Here is a 12,793-nt window from a genome sequence, read left to right on the forward strand (position 1 = left end):
TCTTTTAAATGTATTTTTTTTTACGGAGGGAGTGAGGTCTTCTGTACCTTCAAATCTGTTAGGAGGTGGCAAGCCCTCCACTCCACAATTTTTATATACCAATCACCATGGCACAGGAAAAATGGAATGCCAGTGTTGGACTTGGTATATGTGATTTCAGATGGCCAGTCATTTAGTCTCCACACTCTGAGAACCCAACATTGTCAGCATCAGCAACTCAGATGGTTGACTATTTTTATTTCACCAAGTAAAAATCTAGACCATTACAGTTCTCAGAGTGGTGGCCTATCACTGCTACAATGTTGCATTCAACCTAGTTGAACCTCCACCCAACAAGTGAAATACGTGAACTGCCTTCCATTTAAAAAAAAAAAAAAACAGCACAATATAATGTTTTTAAGACTCATCTAATTTTTTCAGCATAGCTTCTTTTTGGTACAGTATTATGTTAGCCAATTATAGATGCTACTGCTCCTGCTGCTTGCAATAAATACCATAACCAGTTGCTCCATGTTGTAAGGATCTATGTCAATCTACAACCTGCATGCATAATGTAGTTCATTAGCATTGCATGGGATGGAGCTGCTTTAGCAAACATCAGCATAGCCAGAGAGTTTGTGGACAGAAATTACTATGCCTGCAGCTCTGTACCTCATTTTTATTCAGAGACATTGCCGCTGTCACTGACTGGGAAAGCAACTCCACATCAGTAATGCCAGTCTGCTACACTCCCTTGAACAACATGGAATTTAGCCCAGCATATGGCTCATGATATAGCAGGTACTGAAAGCAGGTTGATTGAATTTGCAGTTCTGGCAAAGTGATAGACATAAAATAGTTTAAATAAAACTAAAGAAATAAAATACCTAGAGAACATATACAGTTCAGCCACTGCCTACTCACTGGCAAGAGAACAGTAACAATGCTTACAGTTCAGTTTCCCTTATGAAAATTAACTTTGTTTACAGTATAATCCATGATAAATAAGAAGTCACATTTAAATATTTATGTAAGAAGTATATGCAACGAATATCCTTGAATCAGAGAAGATATGTATTATTAATCATGAATGATGAATTTATGCAACAGCAGAGCATAAAAATAACATTTAATCAGTATGTTCTTATAATTTTGTTATGCTGACTCACCTCTTCAGCACCCCAGTGTACAGTCTGACTCATTGTATTACATTCTTTCTGTCCTAGCTTTGGATATTTGAGTCATTTAGAAATGCTGAGATGTTATTCATATTTTTCCAATGGAGTCCTTGATGACTTACTGAGTAATATTTTGCAACTATTTATTTAGTCTCAGCCCTGATAGATACAAGTTAAATGAAGCCTAAAGCAAAAATAATGTTAATGGATAAATGCAGATGTGCTACTTCACCAAACATAAACATATAGAGGCATGCATATATGCATGTGGAGTGTCTTGTATGTGTTACGCATGCATGTATGTGTGTATGCGCATGTATGTCAGCATTTATGAGTGTGTTTACATATCAACTTCAGGATCATAGGTATCCTGACTTTATACCTGAAATGGGCAAAATCAGGGACCAGTCTATTGCAAGACACACGCGCACACACACACACACACACACACACACACACACACACACACACACGCACACTTATGACCAGCTTCTTCAATAATGCCTGGTCACATACCAGTGGCTTTATATTTTTGTGGGTATATGCATGTTTGTATGTGTGTGCATTCCTTCCTGTCTACACAAGTGAGTATGACTTATGAGCAGTCCATGATGCACCTAGTAGCTTCATAATGAACACACGTAAGTTAATAAAAAGTAACATTTGTTTTGACACAATCATTCTGTAACTGTAAAACAATTGTATAATCTACTGTTTAATAGCATCCTAGCTGAGGGACCACAGTGCCTTATTGGCTTCTATTTCTTCTTCTCACTGGGAACCAAGCCTGATCTTTGATCACTGTTTTTATGGAGTTTGTATGATCTTTCTATGTCAGTGAGTTACACTCCTGATGATTTCACTGCTTAAAAACATGCTGCTTTCTTGGCTGCTCTAATGTAACTATGTATTTAATTCCCTCCTGCTTTTGTGGCCTGGGTCATGGCTCAAAATGGTTCAGGTTGACCATTTCAATTACCATGGTAATAAATAAATGCATTAATAATTACCGAGCTCTGCCAAATAAAGGAACAATCCACATGAATTAAATATAGTGGGCAGGTATATTATAGAGGAATTTTACTGATCCATAAACTAGCAATAGAATGAGATTATTATAGGGTTCATGTGTAGTAACTTGCCATGCAGTCCAGGAACATTCAAGAAGCCTAGCCCAAATTCCCAATTGCCCTAAAAGCACTGTCTGTTCATGTGACTTACTTAAGGTCACACGGTAGGCAAATAAAGGCTGAGGGAATTTGCTATTGTAGCTGTTTTCCAGTGATTCTTTACAAAACTGCATGATAATAGATGTTAGAATAGATCGGACAGTATTTGCAATATGCTACTGCTGCTAAATCTTTGGATATGAATTCCTGTTATGTTATCATGGCCAGTAAATGGATATGAATTTTGTATGTTATCATGGCCAGTAGATGGATATGAATTCCTGGTATGTTATCATGCCCAGTAGATGGATATGAATTCCTGATATGTTACCTTTGCAAGTAGATGGATATGAATTCTTGGTATGTTTCCATGGCCAGGAGATGGATATGAACTCCTTATATTTAATCATGGTCAGTAGATGGATATGATTTGCTGATATGTTATCATGCCCAGTAGATGTAAGGCTGTTAACACCACTACTTGCTCTTTTATATTGAATGACTGAGACCTGGTACAAGGCTCCAGAGAGCACCCCTGCAATACCAGGCTACAATTCTTACCACACTTTTCGGCCACAAAACCAAGACCGAAACACTAAAGGTGGAGGAGTGTCCATATTCACCAAGGATATTCACACCTCCAGGCTAGTTGCCCAACCCAATGCATCTGAAATTCTCCAGGTGCAACTAACACTAGGTAAGACTGCAATCCAAATTGTAGCTTGCTACAGATCCCCCACCATACCCCAAGATTCTCACTACACCTTCCTAAACATACTGGAAAATATTAAGATACAACCAAACACCCTAATACTGGGTGATTTCAACTACCCTGCCATTAATTGGGAAAACTACTCGGGTACCAACTCATTTTCCCAATGGTTCTTGGAATTCATAAATTCCAACACCCTGAATTATCTAATCCATTGTCCCACCAGGGGCTCCAATATCCTAGACCTGGTCATTACCAACATGGGAGATAGATGCTCCACATCAGTGGTCACCCCCTCATTGGTCAGGTCTGGCCATAAGCAAATCACCCTTGACATCCACATCCCACCCCACCCCCAGTAAGGAAACCTCCTTAAAAAACTTCTCCAAAGCCAACTTCATGCTACTGAAGTCAGAAGTGACAAACTTCACAACACCCGTGCAGAATCCTACACTAAGGCACTGTATGAGCACATCCACTCGTGCATGAACCGTGCCATCCCAAATAGAACCAAGATGCTCTCCCCCAAAAAAAGGAAGCCAATCTGGTAGTCCCCTGCTATAAACAAACTATACAACATAAGGAAGAAACTGTTGCAGAAAAGAGGAAAATCCCAGGATGCAAAAAACTCCCTCACCTCCCTCAATAAGAAGCTGAGATCCCTCATAAAATCCTCAAAAGCTAGTTACGAAAATAAAATTGCCAAAGATTCCAAAGACAACCACAAGGCATTCTATAGTTATGTCAAGAATCTAAATGGCAATGCTCAGATCTGCTCTGAGCTACAACAGAATGGCATTAAATATACTGATCCCAAGGATATTGCCAATATCCTGGCAGATTGATTTAGTGCCAACTTCACCCCCCTCTCACCCCCTAAAGGGCCCATCTCAATACCAAAAGATTGCCAAATTCCGTTAATCGCAGCCACACAGGTAGAAACAGCACTCTCCAAAGCTAAGAATACAACATCCATGGGACCAGATGACATCCCAGGCTGTGTACTACATGAGCTACAAAATGAACTGGCACCCCACCTTTGTGTCATGTTTAATCATAGCCTCACCTCAGGCTTTGTGCCCACTGAGTGGTGCACAGCTACAGTTATCCCGCTTCACAAGGGAGGATCCACCTTGGATCCTGGGAACTACCGTCCCATCAGTCTGACAAGCCAGATCTGCAAGGGCATGGAACGCATTATCATGGAACTTATAAACAAAGACATTGGCAACCTTCAAACACTGGACCCCACCCAGTTTGGGTTTGTGAAAGGCCGATCTTGTCTCCTGATTCTGATTGATTTCTTCGAATCGCTCTCCAGAGCTGTGGAAGAGGGTAAGGCGGTCTACACAGCCTATCTGGACCTCACCAAGGCCTTTGACAGCATCCCCACACTCTGGAATCATAGATAAACTTACTAAGCTGGGCATAAATCCCTATGTCACTCGATGGGTTGCCAACTGGCTTACTGACAGAACCCAGACTGTAAAAGTAGCCGACTCCAAATCTAGCTCCAGATAAGTGACAAGTGGAGGACCTCAGGGTTCAGTCCTGGGGCCACTTTTGTTTGGCATCTACTTCTCTGAAGTACAGGCCAACACTAAGGGACTCTGGCTAACAAAGTTTGCAGATGACTGCAAACTGGGAGCCATTATTGAATCCCCAAATGATGTGATTATTCTACAAAAGGGCCTTACATAAACAGATGCCTGGTGTCAGAGCCATGGGCTCAAGCTTAATGCCAAGAAATGTATAGTTATCCTCTTTGGAAAAAAACATGTACCCATGAACTACCATATAGGTGGCAGGACACTAAACATCGAAAGTGTGATGAGAGACTTAGGGACACAAGTGGACAGTGGTCTCACTTTCAATAACCACATCGCCACAACAGTCAGGAAATCCTTCTATGTGGCACACCTCATCACTAAGGGCTTTTCATCCAGAAAAAAAGGAGGTCATTGTCCCACTGTACTCATCCCTCATTAGACCCATTATAGAGTATAATGCCCCATTTGGTATGTACCTCACAAGTCATCTGCAACAGCTGGAAAGGCCACAGAAATACTTCACTAAAAGACTCACAGGCCTAAAGCAGATGCCATATGATGACCATCTAAAAAAACTCCAGCTATACTCTGTGGCATATTTTCTACTCAGAGGCGATCTCTGCTTAACATACAAGGCCATGTCAAACCCTGAGCCGTTGGACATGCTCCACTTAAAGAAATCCCAATCCCTCAGAGCCACACGCTCCAGGGATCTAAACCTTATCATCACAATGAACAAAACATGCTGGAGGGATAGGTTCCTGACCCAGAGACTCCCCATACTCTGAAATAGACTGCCCATGCATGTCAAGCAGAGTGCCTCACTGGCCCTCTTCAAAAGGAACCTTGATGATTGGATGGGAGATAGGAAATTCACCCCAGGGATCATGTCAGTCACCCTGCTAGACAGGGGCCCAGTGAAGTAAATATTGTGGAAGAAATTTCCAGGGAATTGTTATGGCTAGGCTTGCATAGGCATTAGGGCCGATAGCCTAGTACCAACCTATGAACCTATGAATGGATTTACAGATGTGCCATACAAGTATAATCAATGAAAGGTGTTGGATAGTACTAAGGAGTTTTCTTTGAGACAGCAAATACCTCAGACTCAATGTTAACAATTTTAAGTGCCTGAATCATAACATTATTAGCTAACATTACAGACAGAAAGTAAACTATGTTCTATTTCTCTTAAATGCCTAACAGGTATTTTTTTATTATTTATTGGCAGCAGATTTGACAACAGTTTTTATAAAAAGACCACATACCTCACAGTATTTCTTGACAAATTTCCAGCCACCTCTTATCATTATTCTTAGTGCATGGTGAATTTCTGAAAGTTTGCCATAGATGTCAATTCCTGGTGTAATTTCTTGATGCCACAGTCCGACCATGTAGTGTTATCCACAGTTTACTTTAAGCCTAGTAGATCATGAATATCAATCTCTGTCATTTATTATTATGATGATTATTATTATTATTATTATTATTATTATTATTATTATTATTTGGGGGGAAGGAGAAGGCAGACCATGAACCTGTAAGATTGTTGGGTATGCAAGCAAAAATTTTCTTTGTTATCTTTGATCAACCAAGGGTACTCCACCATGTAAAATTTTCCTGAATTAAACTTGGCTGCTGCAAGTGTTTTCTTAATAGAAAGAGTATTTGGTTGACATGTCAATCACTGTTGCTCCAGACAGCTTTCAAAGCTTTTGTGTACCTTCATCATGCTGTAACTGTCAGGACCTTGAAAAAAGCTCCATTGAAAGACAGGGAATCAATATCTACAGAGCTTTTTTGCACAGCTGATCCTGTTGGAGACAGTCAGCTAGTGATCCTTCAGTGTGGGGCAGATAAGTTCCCCATTTGGGAAAACCTTCTACTAAAAATAAACTTGTTTTTTTCTCATTGATATAGTATATTTAGCTAAGAATCATATTGAACTAGGAATTGCTATTTCACTTCTATGAAAGTTAACACATACAAAAAGCTTCAAAGAAATTCTGGAGCTCAGTTGAGAACATTTATCAACCTGGCTCTCCTTCTCACAAAACTCCTATCCAGATTTATGCCCCTTAGAAACAGCTACCAAATGTATCACTTTCTTCATCAGCATCATAGCCTGTCTTACCTTCAGCTCTTAACAACCATTTAGTCAAACACAAAACTCACCTAACCTTGACATTCCTGTCTTTAATCTCCAACCTGTCTCCATATCATGTTAGACAGCTGCTAAAGAAACTGAATCCCTATTCTTCTGTTGATGATCTCCTTGCTGAGTAATCTTATGCTTGATGCAGACTCTACTGCATACACAGTTTCAATTCTCATCAACATATCTACTTAAGTCTTCTATATCATTACCCCTTGGAATAAAATCTTTATTATTCCTCTCCATAAAGGAGGTGACCTTTTGAAACCTCTAACATTATATATATATATATATATATATATATATATATATATGTGTGTGTATATATATATATATATATATATATATATATATATATATATATGTGTGTGTGTATATATATATATATATATATATATATATATATGTGTGTGTGTATATATATATATATATATATATATATATATATATATATATATATATATATATATATATATATATATATATATATATATATATATATATATATATATATATATATATATATATATATATATATATATATATATATATATATATATATATATATATATATATATATATATATATATATATATATATATATATATATATATATATATATATATATATATATATACCTATGCCTATATCTATCTATCTCTAGCTATATATAGTTTGTAGCATAATATATTATATTTCTAATATTTTTGTATATATTGATTTTATATTTATTTTCTTATTATTATTTTTATATCACTGTTGTAACATCGTGCACTATTGTATTCTGTGTATTCCAGTGTTACATTGTATGTATATATGCTTTTATAATTACATCTATGCTTCAGTTTTATTTTATGTTATTTAACTAATTGGAGCTTTTCTATCTTGTCCTCTGCTAAAAGTTGTTATTTATTACCCAACTGGACATTCTCTGTAAACAAATGTCAATAAATAAATAAATAAATAAATAAAGTGCTTTTGAGAACATCTTGTGTGGAAAAGATTTTGACTAGAGGTTTAATCAAAACGTGAGTGTTTGTGTTTTTGGAGCAGAATAGTCTGCTTGTGGGAGACAACTTGCTCTTTACTCTGCCCTTTGCCAATTCATTCAGCCTCCTGTATCCACCTTTGGTGTCTCTGTATGTCAGCTTACCAATGGAACAACCTCTGGTGTCTTGGATTATCTGTTGCCCTGTATTAAAGATGAAGAATGTTGTTAAGCAGTCTTTGAGAGTCACACTGGCTCCTATATTTTTTCAGTGACTGGTGAGCAATTCTGCTGTGACTGAGCATTGTTTACCAGACTGCTCATTTTTTTTCTCTCTGTCCTCCTGGTGTAAAACAAACAACTACCAAAGACCAGTAAATACCCACATCAACTGTGGCTGTAGGGATGTTCTTGGTGGGCAAGGAACAGCCACTCTTGATGGTCTGAGAAGGATCAAGAGATGGTTTCTTTTCTTAGCCAGAACAGACAACTTGCACTGGGGAATACTACACCTGATAAGAATCATTTATTCCAGGGAGACCCAAAGGAAATGCTGACCATAGTAAGAAAGCTTTCCGATCTTCTGTTACTATTTCCATGCACAAAGAAGATACCTTGGGATTATCTAATGAACTCATTATGACCTGTTCTGAGTTCCGTCTCTTTAATATGTGGATTTTCATCATAAGAACAAGCATTACAGGGGAGAGATGTATTTATTCACAATCTGAACACTCTGATTCTGAGGAAAGTATGATTTTACACTTCACTGCTGAAGAGTTTTCCTTTTCTGTGTTTTTTTTCAGTAGGAGCAAATTGAAATTCCTATAACAAAGAAAATGTGTGAGTTATTACACTTGGAGATATGAATTTCTTCAGCTATTCCTCTTGTGTTGTCTATTATAGAGAATGTTTTTTTCACTGATTTTAGCTGATATGATAGCCAACCTCCTTCTTTTTGAAAGTGTAATAGATTTTTCAGGGTACCTCATACTCATAACTATGTTTTTGTTAATTCAAGGACAGACCATGCTATGACTTTTTTAAAATCTCCAAAACAAATCACCTTTGCTAATTTCATTCCTTCTGACAATGATGGGGAAAGCACTGAATAATCTGAGAAGGAATATGTATTCATCTAGTACATTATCATTCAGGATTTCAAATTGGCAAACTCATGTGCTAAAGGTTGTGTGTTAATCCTTTGAGAGATTGCAAAAGACATTGCTTAACCTCCCTTCTTTTGTGAAAACACCTTTGAATGTCTCTATTTTGTCTGTTTCTCAAGTTCTAAAGCATAGTTTAAAGTGGAGTTATGATGCTATTGATTCCTGCTTTAGAGATAATCCATCTGGATCAGTTTTGAGATGAACTTTGTTTCATTATCAAAATCTTCATGAAGATATCAAAATTGAAATTTTCATTTCTGTCTTAGACAAGGAAGTTCTGTTAGGCCCTTCTGCAGCTCATGTACTGAAGAAGTGTGATGAAAAAGAAAACTGACACTCAGATTTTTCAATACTCCTTTTTCATGACAAATAAGAATTTTCTCTCCTCCCCCGCTCCCTCTTTCAATAAGCAGTTTAAGCAGCAAAGCACCGATAAAAGTGATTTTAAAGAAGAATGGCATGCAAGCTTCTAAAAGAAAGGAAAAACCTCCAAAAATATAATGGATATTTCTCCCTGTCAGTATGGCTATTTGCTGTTCAGGCTCCCCCTTCCCACTCTTGCAACCTTTCCATATCCCTGAGATTTCATCTTCCTCTGTGGTAGCAGATCATGACAGAAATGAACACTGTTTTTGTGGAGCTCCTGTCAAGTGCCTGATAGTTGAAATTCATGTAACGAGCTCAAAAGCTCTGAAAGCTGATGAGTGCTTCTCTAATTTTAATCTATTAGAACATCTACTGTTATAGTAAGTTTACTTACACAAATGTACTTTCTAATGTAAAAATGTTTAGTAGTTGATAAAGGCAGGTGAACAAAAAAATATTATGCTTGGATAGTAATGGGAGGATATACAATATATAAGATATTACATCCCTAGAAGCAAACTGAACTTGCTGTTCATAATTTATTTTTATAATGACACCCAATAGTGGTCTCACTTTTTAATATGTGATAAAAATGCTTATCCAATCAGTTCCAGTGTAGTTTAAATAATCTAAAATAGTCTAAAAATTCTGAGTAAATATATTAATAACAATAAAAAGTATGCTCTCAGAAGAAGAAAAATATACATTAGAATCCCTACAGCAGCCTACTAGTTTCAAGATTGTTTTATTAAAAGCCACATTCATACCAATAAGTTTAACTTCTATATATATAACTAAGAATATTGACATTACAGTTTTGCATATGCCTTTGTGAATGCCTTTAATAGTTATTGATTCTCTGTAATTGAGATACTCAGTGAAATCACATAAGGGTAAGTTAGGATTAACATTCTTGAACTAGGTCTTTGATACTCTTAAGACATCTGCTGTCTCATAGTAGATAATCAATTGTAGCTTATTGATTTTTTTCTAACCAGTGTCTGTATTGTAAATGAAGATAATGTTGAGCATGGGAGAGATCTATAACCAAACGAAGATTTATCTGTTAAATTGAAGACAAAAAGGGTGCAGAGATTCCAAAGTTTCTTCTTGCACATTGTTCACAGGATGAATACACAGATGTCTCAGAATTTTATCTAGCACCTAAACAAATAAGTAAGCAGTAAGACAGGCTGGCTGCATATGCTACAGATTACCTGAAAGACAGCTTGATGGTCTAATGCAGCACAAAACTGCAGACAGATATACTAAATAAAAAACATTAATTTTGGCTTAAACAAGGCCCATCTTCTACCAATAGCATTCTTATCCTTGAATGTGTTTTGCCAACAACTCATAATCATGGTCTAGCTCCTGACATATGATGGACTTAAGATGTATCTAACCGGGGGATATCCTTTGAACCAGTCACAGCCCTTTTATAGGTAATGTCAATTGAATATGAATTGTGTGCATTGTTCTTGTCAGGAACTGGTCTACTATGGGGATTAGAATACCACCAAAAAAGAAAAAAATAAATCAATAGCAAGACTACAAGTCCTAACATCAACTCAACCGTAAAGATCACCAGAAATAAACTACTGGTATATTTGTGAACAATAACCCAAAAATCCGTCCAGCACATGCAAATCAAAATCAAATGAACCAAAACCTGTGAATGATGTATCAAGACACCAGGAGCTAAGATAAATAAATGTATTTAACAATGTTAAGAGCTTTCATCGTGAACATGAAAGACTTCATCAGAACACCCAATACATACTCAATGTGTTCATGTTATAATGTTGATCCAAAAGCCATGTGGTTTCATGCATCTAGTCACAGTATTATGGTTTTCCCTGGCAATTTAACTTATAATGGCATATAAAAATGCCATAAAAGTAGATGTGCAAAATATTTGTCTATTAAATCACAAAAATAAATGAATAAATAAATAAATACATACAAAGTTTTTTTCTTTAAAATAAGTATTACAAATATTCAGATGAATACCCCTAAAATCACGACTTAGCTACTCGTGTTTTTAAAATACTTTTAATGGAAATATTGTCATTTAAACCAAGTTGTGTGTGGGAGGAGGGGGACCAGCATCCAGCTTCAATTGCCAGTAGGGTTCTCTACTCAACTTCGTCTCCTATTGTCCATTGTCGATATTAATGGGTATTTGTTTCAATATAAAGACCTGGAAACCACTAAGAATAGAATCCCTAATATGTCTATATAGTTTCTACGGGTCTATATTTAATCATTGAAGGTTACATTCATCGAACCTCTGATATCCAAACACTAGCCAACCAACATTCTTTCATTCAATTTTCAATTCAGCAAATGTTTGAGATGGGGAAACTAACCACTTGGTCAGCAATTCCCCATCACACACACCACACTATTTTAACCCACCCAGGTGGAAGGTTGCACATCCACCCCCCGCAACTATGTATGCCAACTCTGAGACCACACAACAGTCAGGAAAAGGGCATGGAATAGGAAATTTGCCCTTTTCCCCACTGTAATGCGATCTTGGAGTTATTATATATAGTTGGGGGCACAGCTCCCTCATCTGGGTTATTTTAAAACAGTGCAGTGTGTGTATCAGGGAAATGTTGGCCATGTGGTTACCTTCCCCATCTCACACATTTGCTGAACTGAACATTTGATGAAAGAAAATGTGATGGTTTATGTTCGATCATCAGAGGTTCGATGAACGTAACCTTTGATGATTAAACATAGAGCCAGTTTCAATCTTATGTTCAATGCCATATGAATATTCATATATCTGGTTTTATAATGTTCACTCCTTTTTCCTACATAAAATCCAAAGCAGCTTTTACAGAATGCCAAATACATGGCCCCTTTCCTGTTACAGTTATGATGACCCTTTGATTTTATAAGCAGATCTGTAGCCATCAAGCAGACCTGCCTGATGTCATTCAAATATCTACACTAGTAACATATCCCAATGCTTAATGACAATTCACTTAACATTCCTGGCATTGCTATTAAAATTGAAAACAAATACAATAATAAATTAATAAATGAATATGTATTATTAATCTCATGCCCCATGAAGGAATACCCTTCTCCTAAAATGTGCTTAAATCTTATTCCTAGTCCTTGATAATTTCATGTATAATGCCCATAATAAAATCTGTAGCATAGTCACTATCAGGAAACATTGTTCTTAAACAAATGTTCTCTTCTAAAACTGTCAATAATGCACTGTCATTCAGGCCACCCTTATCATCTTACCTGTAATAATGCTTTTCTTTTGGTAAAATGGGTGTTTGATAGAATAATGTAGATAAGAATTAGAGAATGTTTATTTATGATAAATAACTGAGTGAAAAACATAAATATTGCTGTTTGTATAACTGAATGTACAAGTAATGGGTGGAATCCCTAGGAAACTGTGTATATAAATTTTACAAATGAAGTTGTGTTCTGAATATAATTAATGAAACCTATTAAATTCTCCATCAAATTATTCCTTAAAATGCATATTTCAT

This window comes from Protopterus annectens, chromosome 2.part2 (genome assembly GCF_019279795.1).
Source record: "Protopterus annectens isolate FY-2018-M chromosome 2.part2, PAN1.0, whole genome shotgun sequence".
Taxonomy (NCBI): Eukaryota; Metazoa; Chordata; order Ceratodontiformes; family Protopteridae; genus Protopterus; species Protopterus annectens.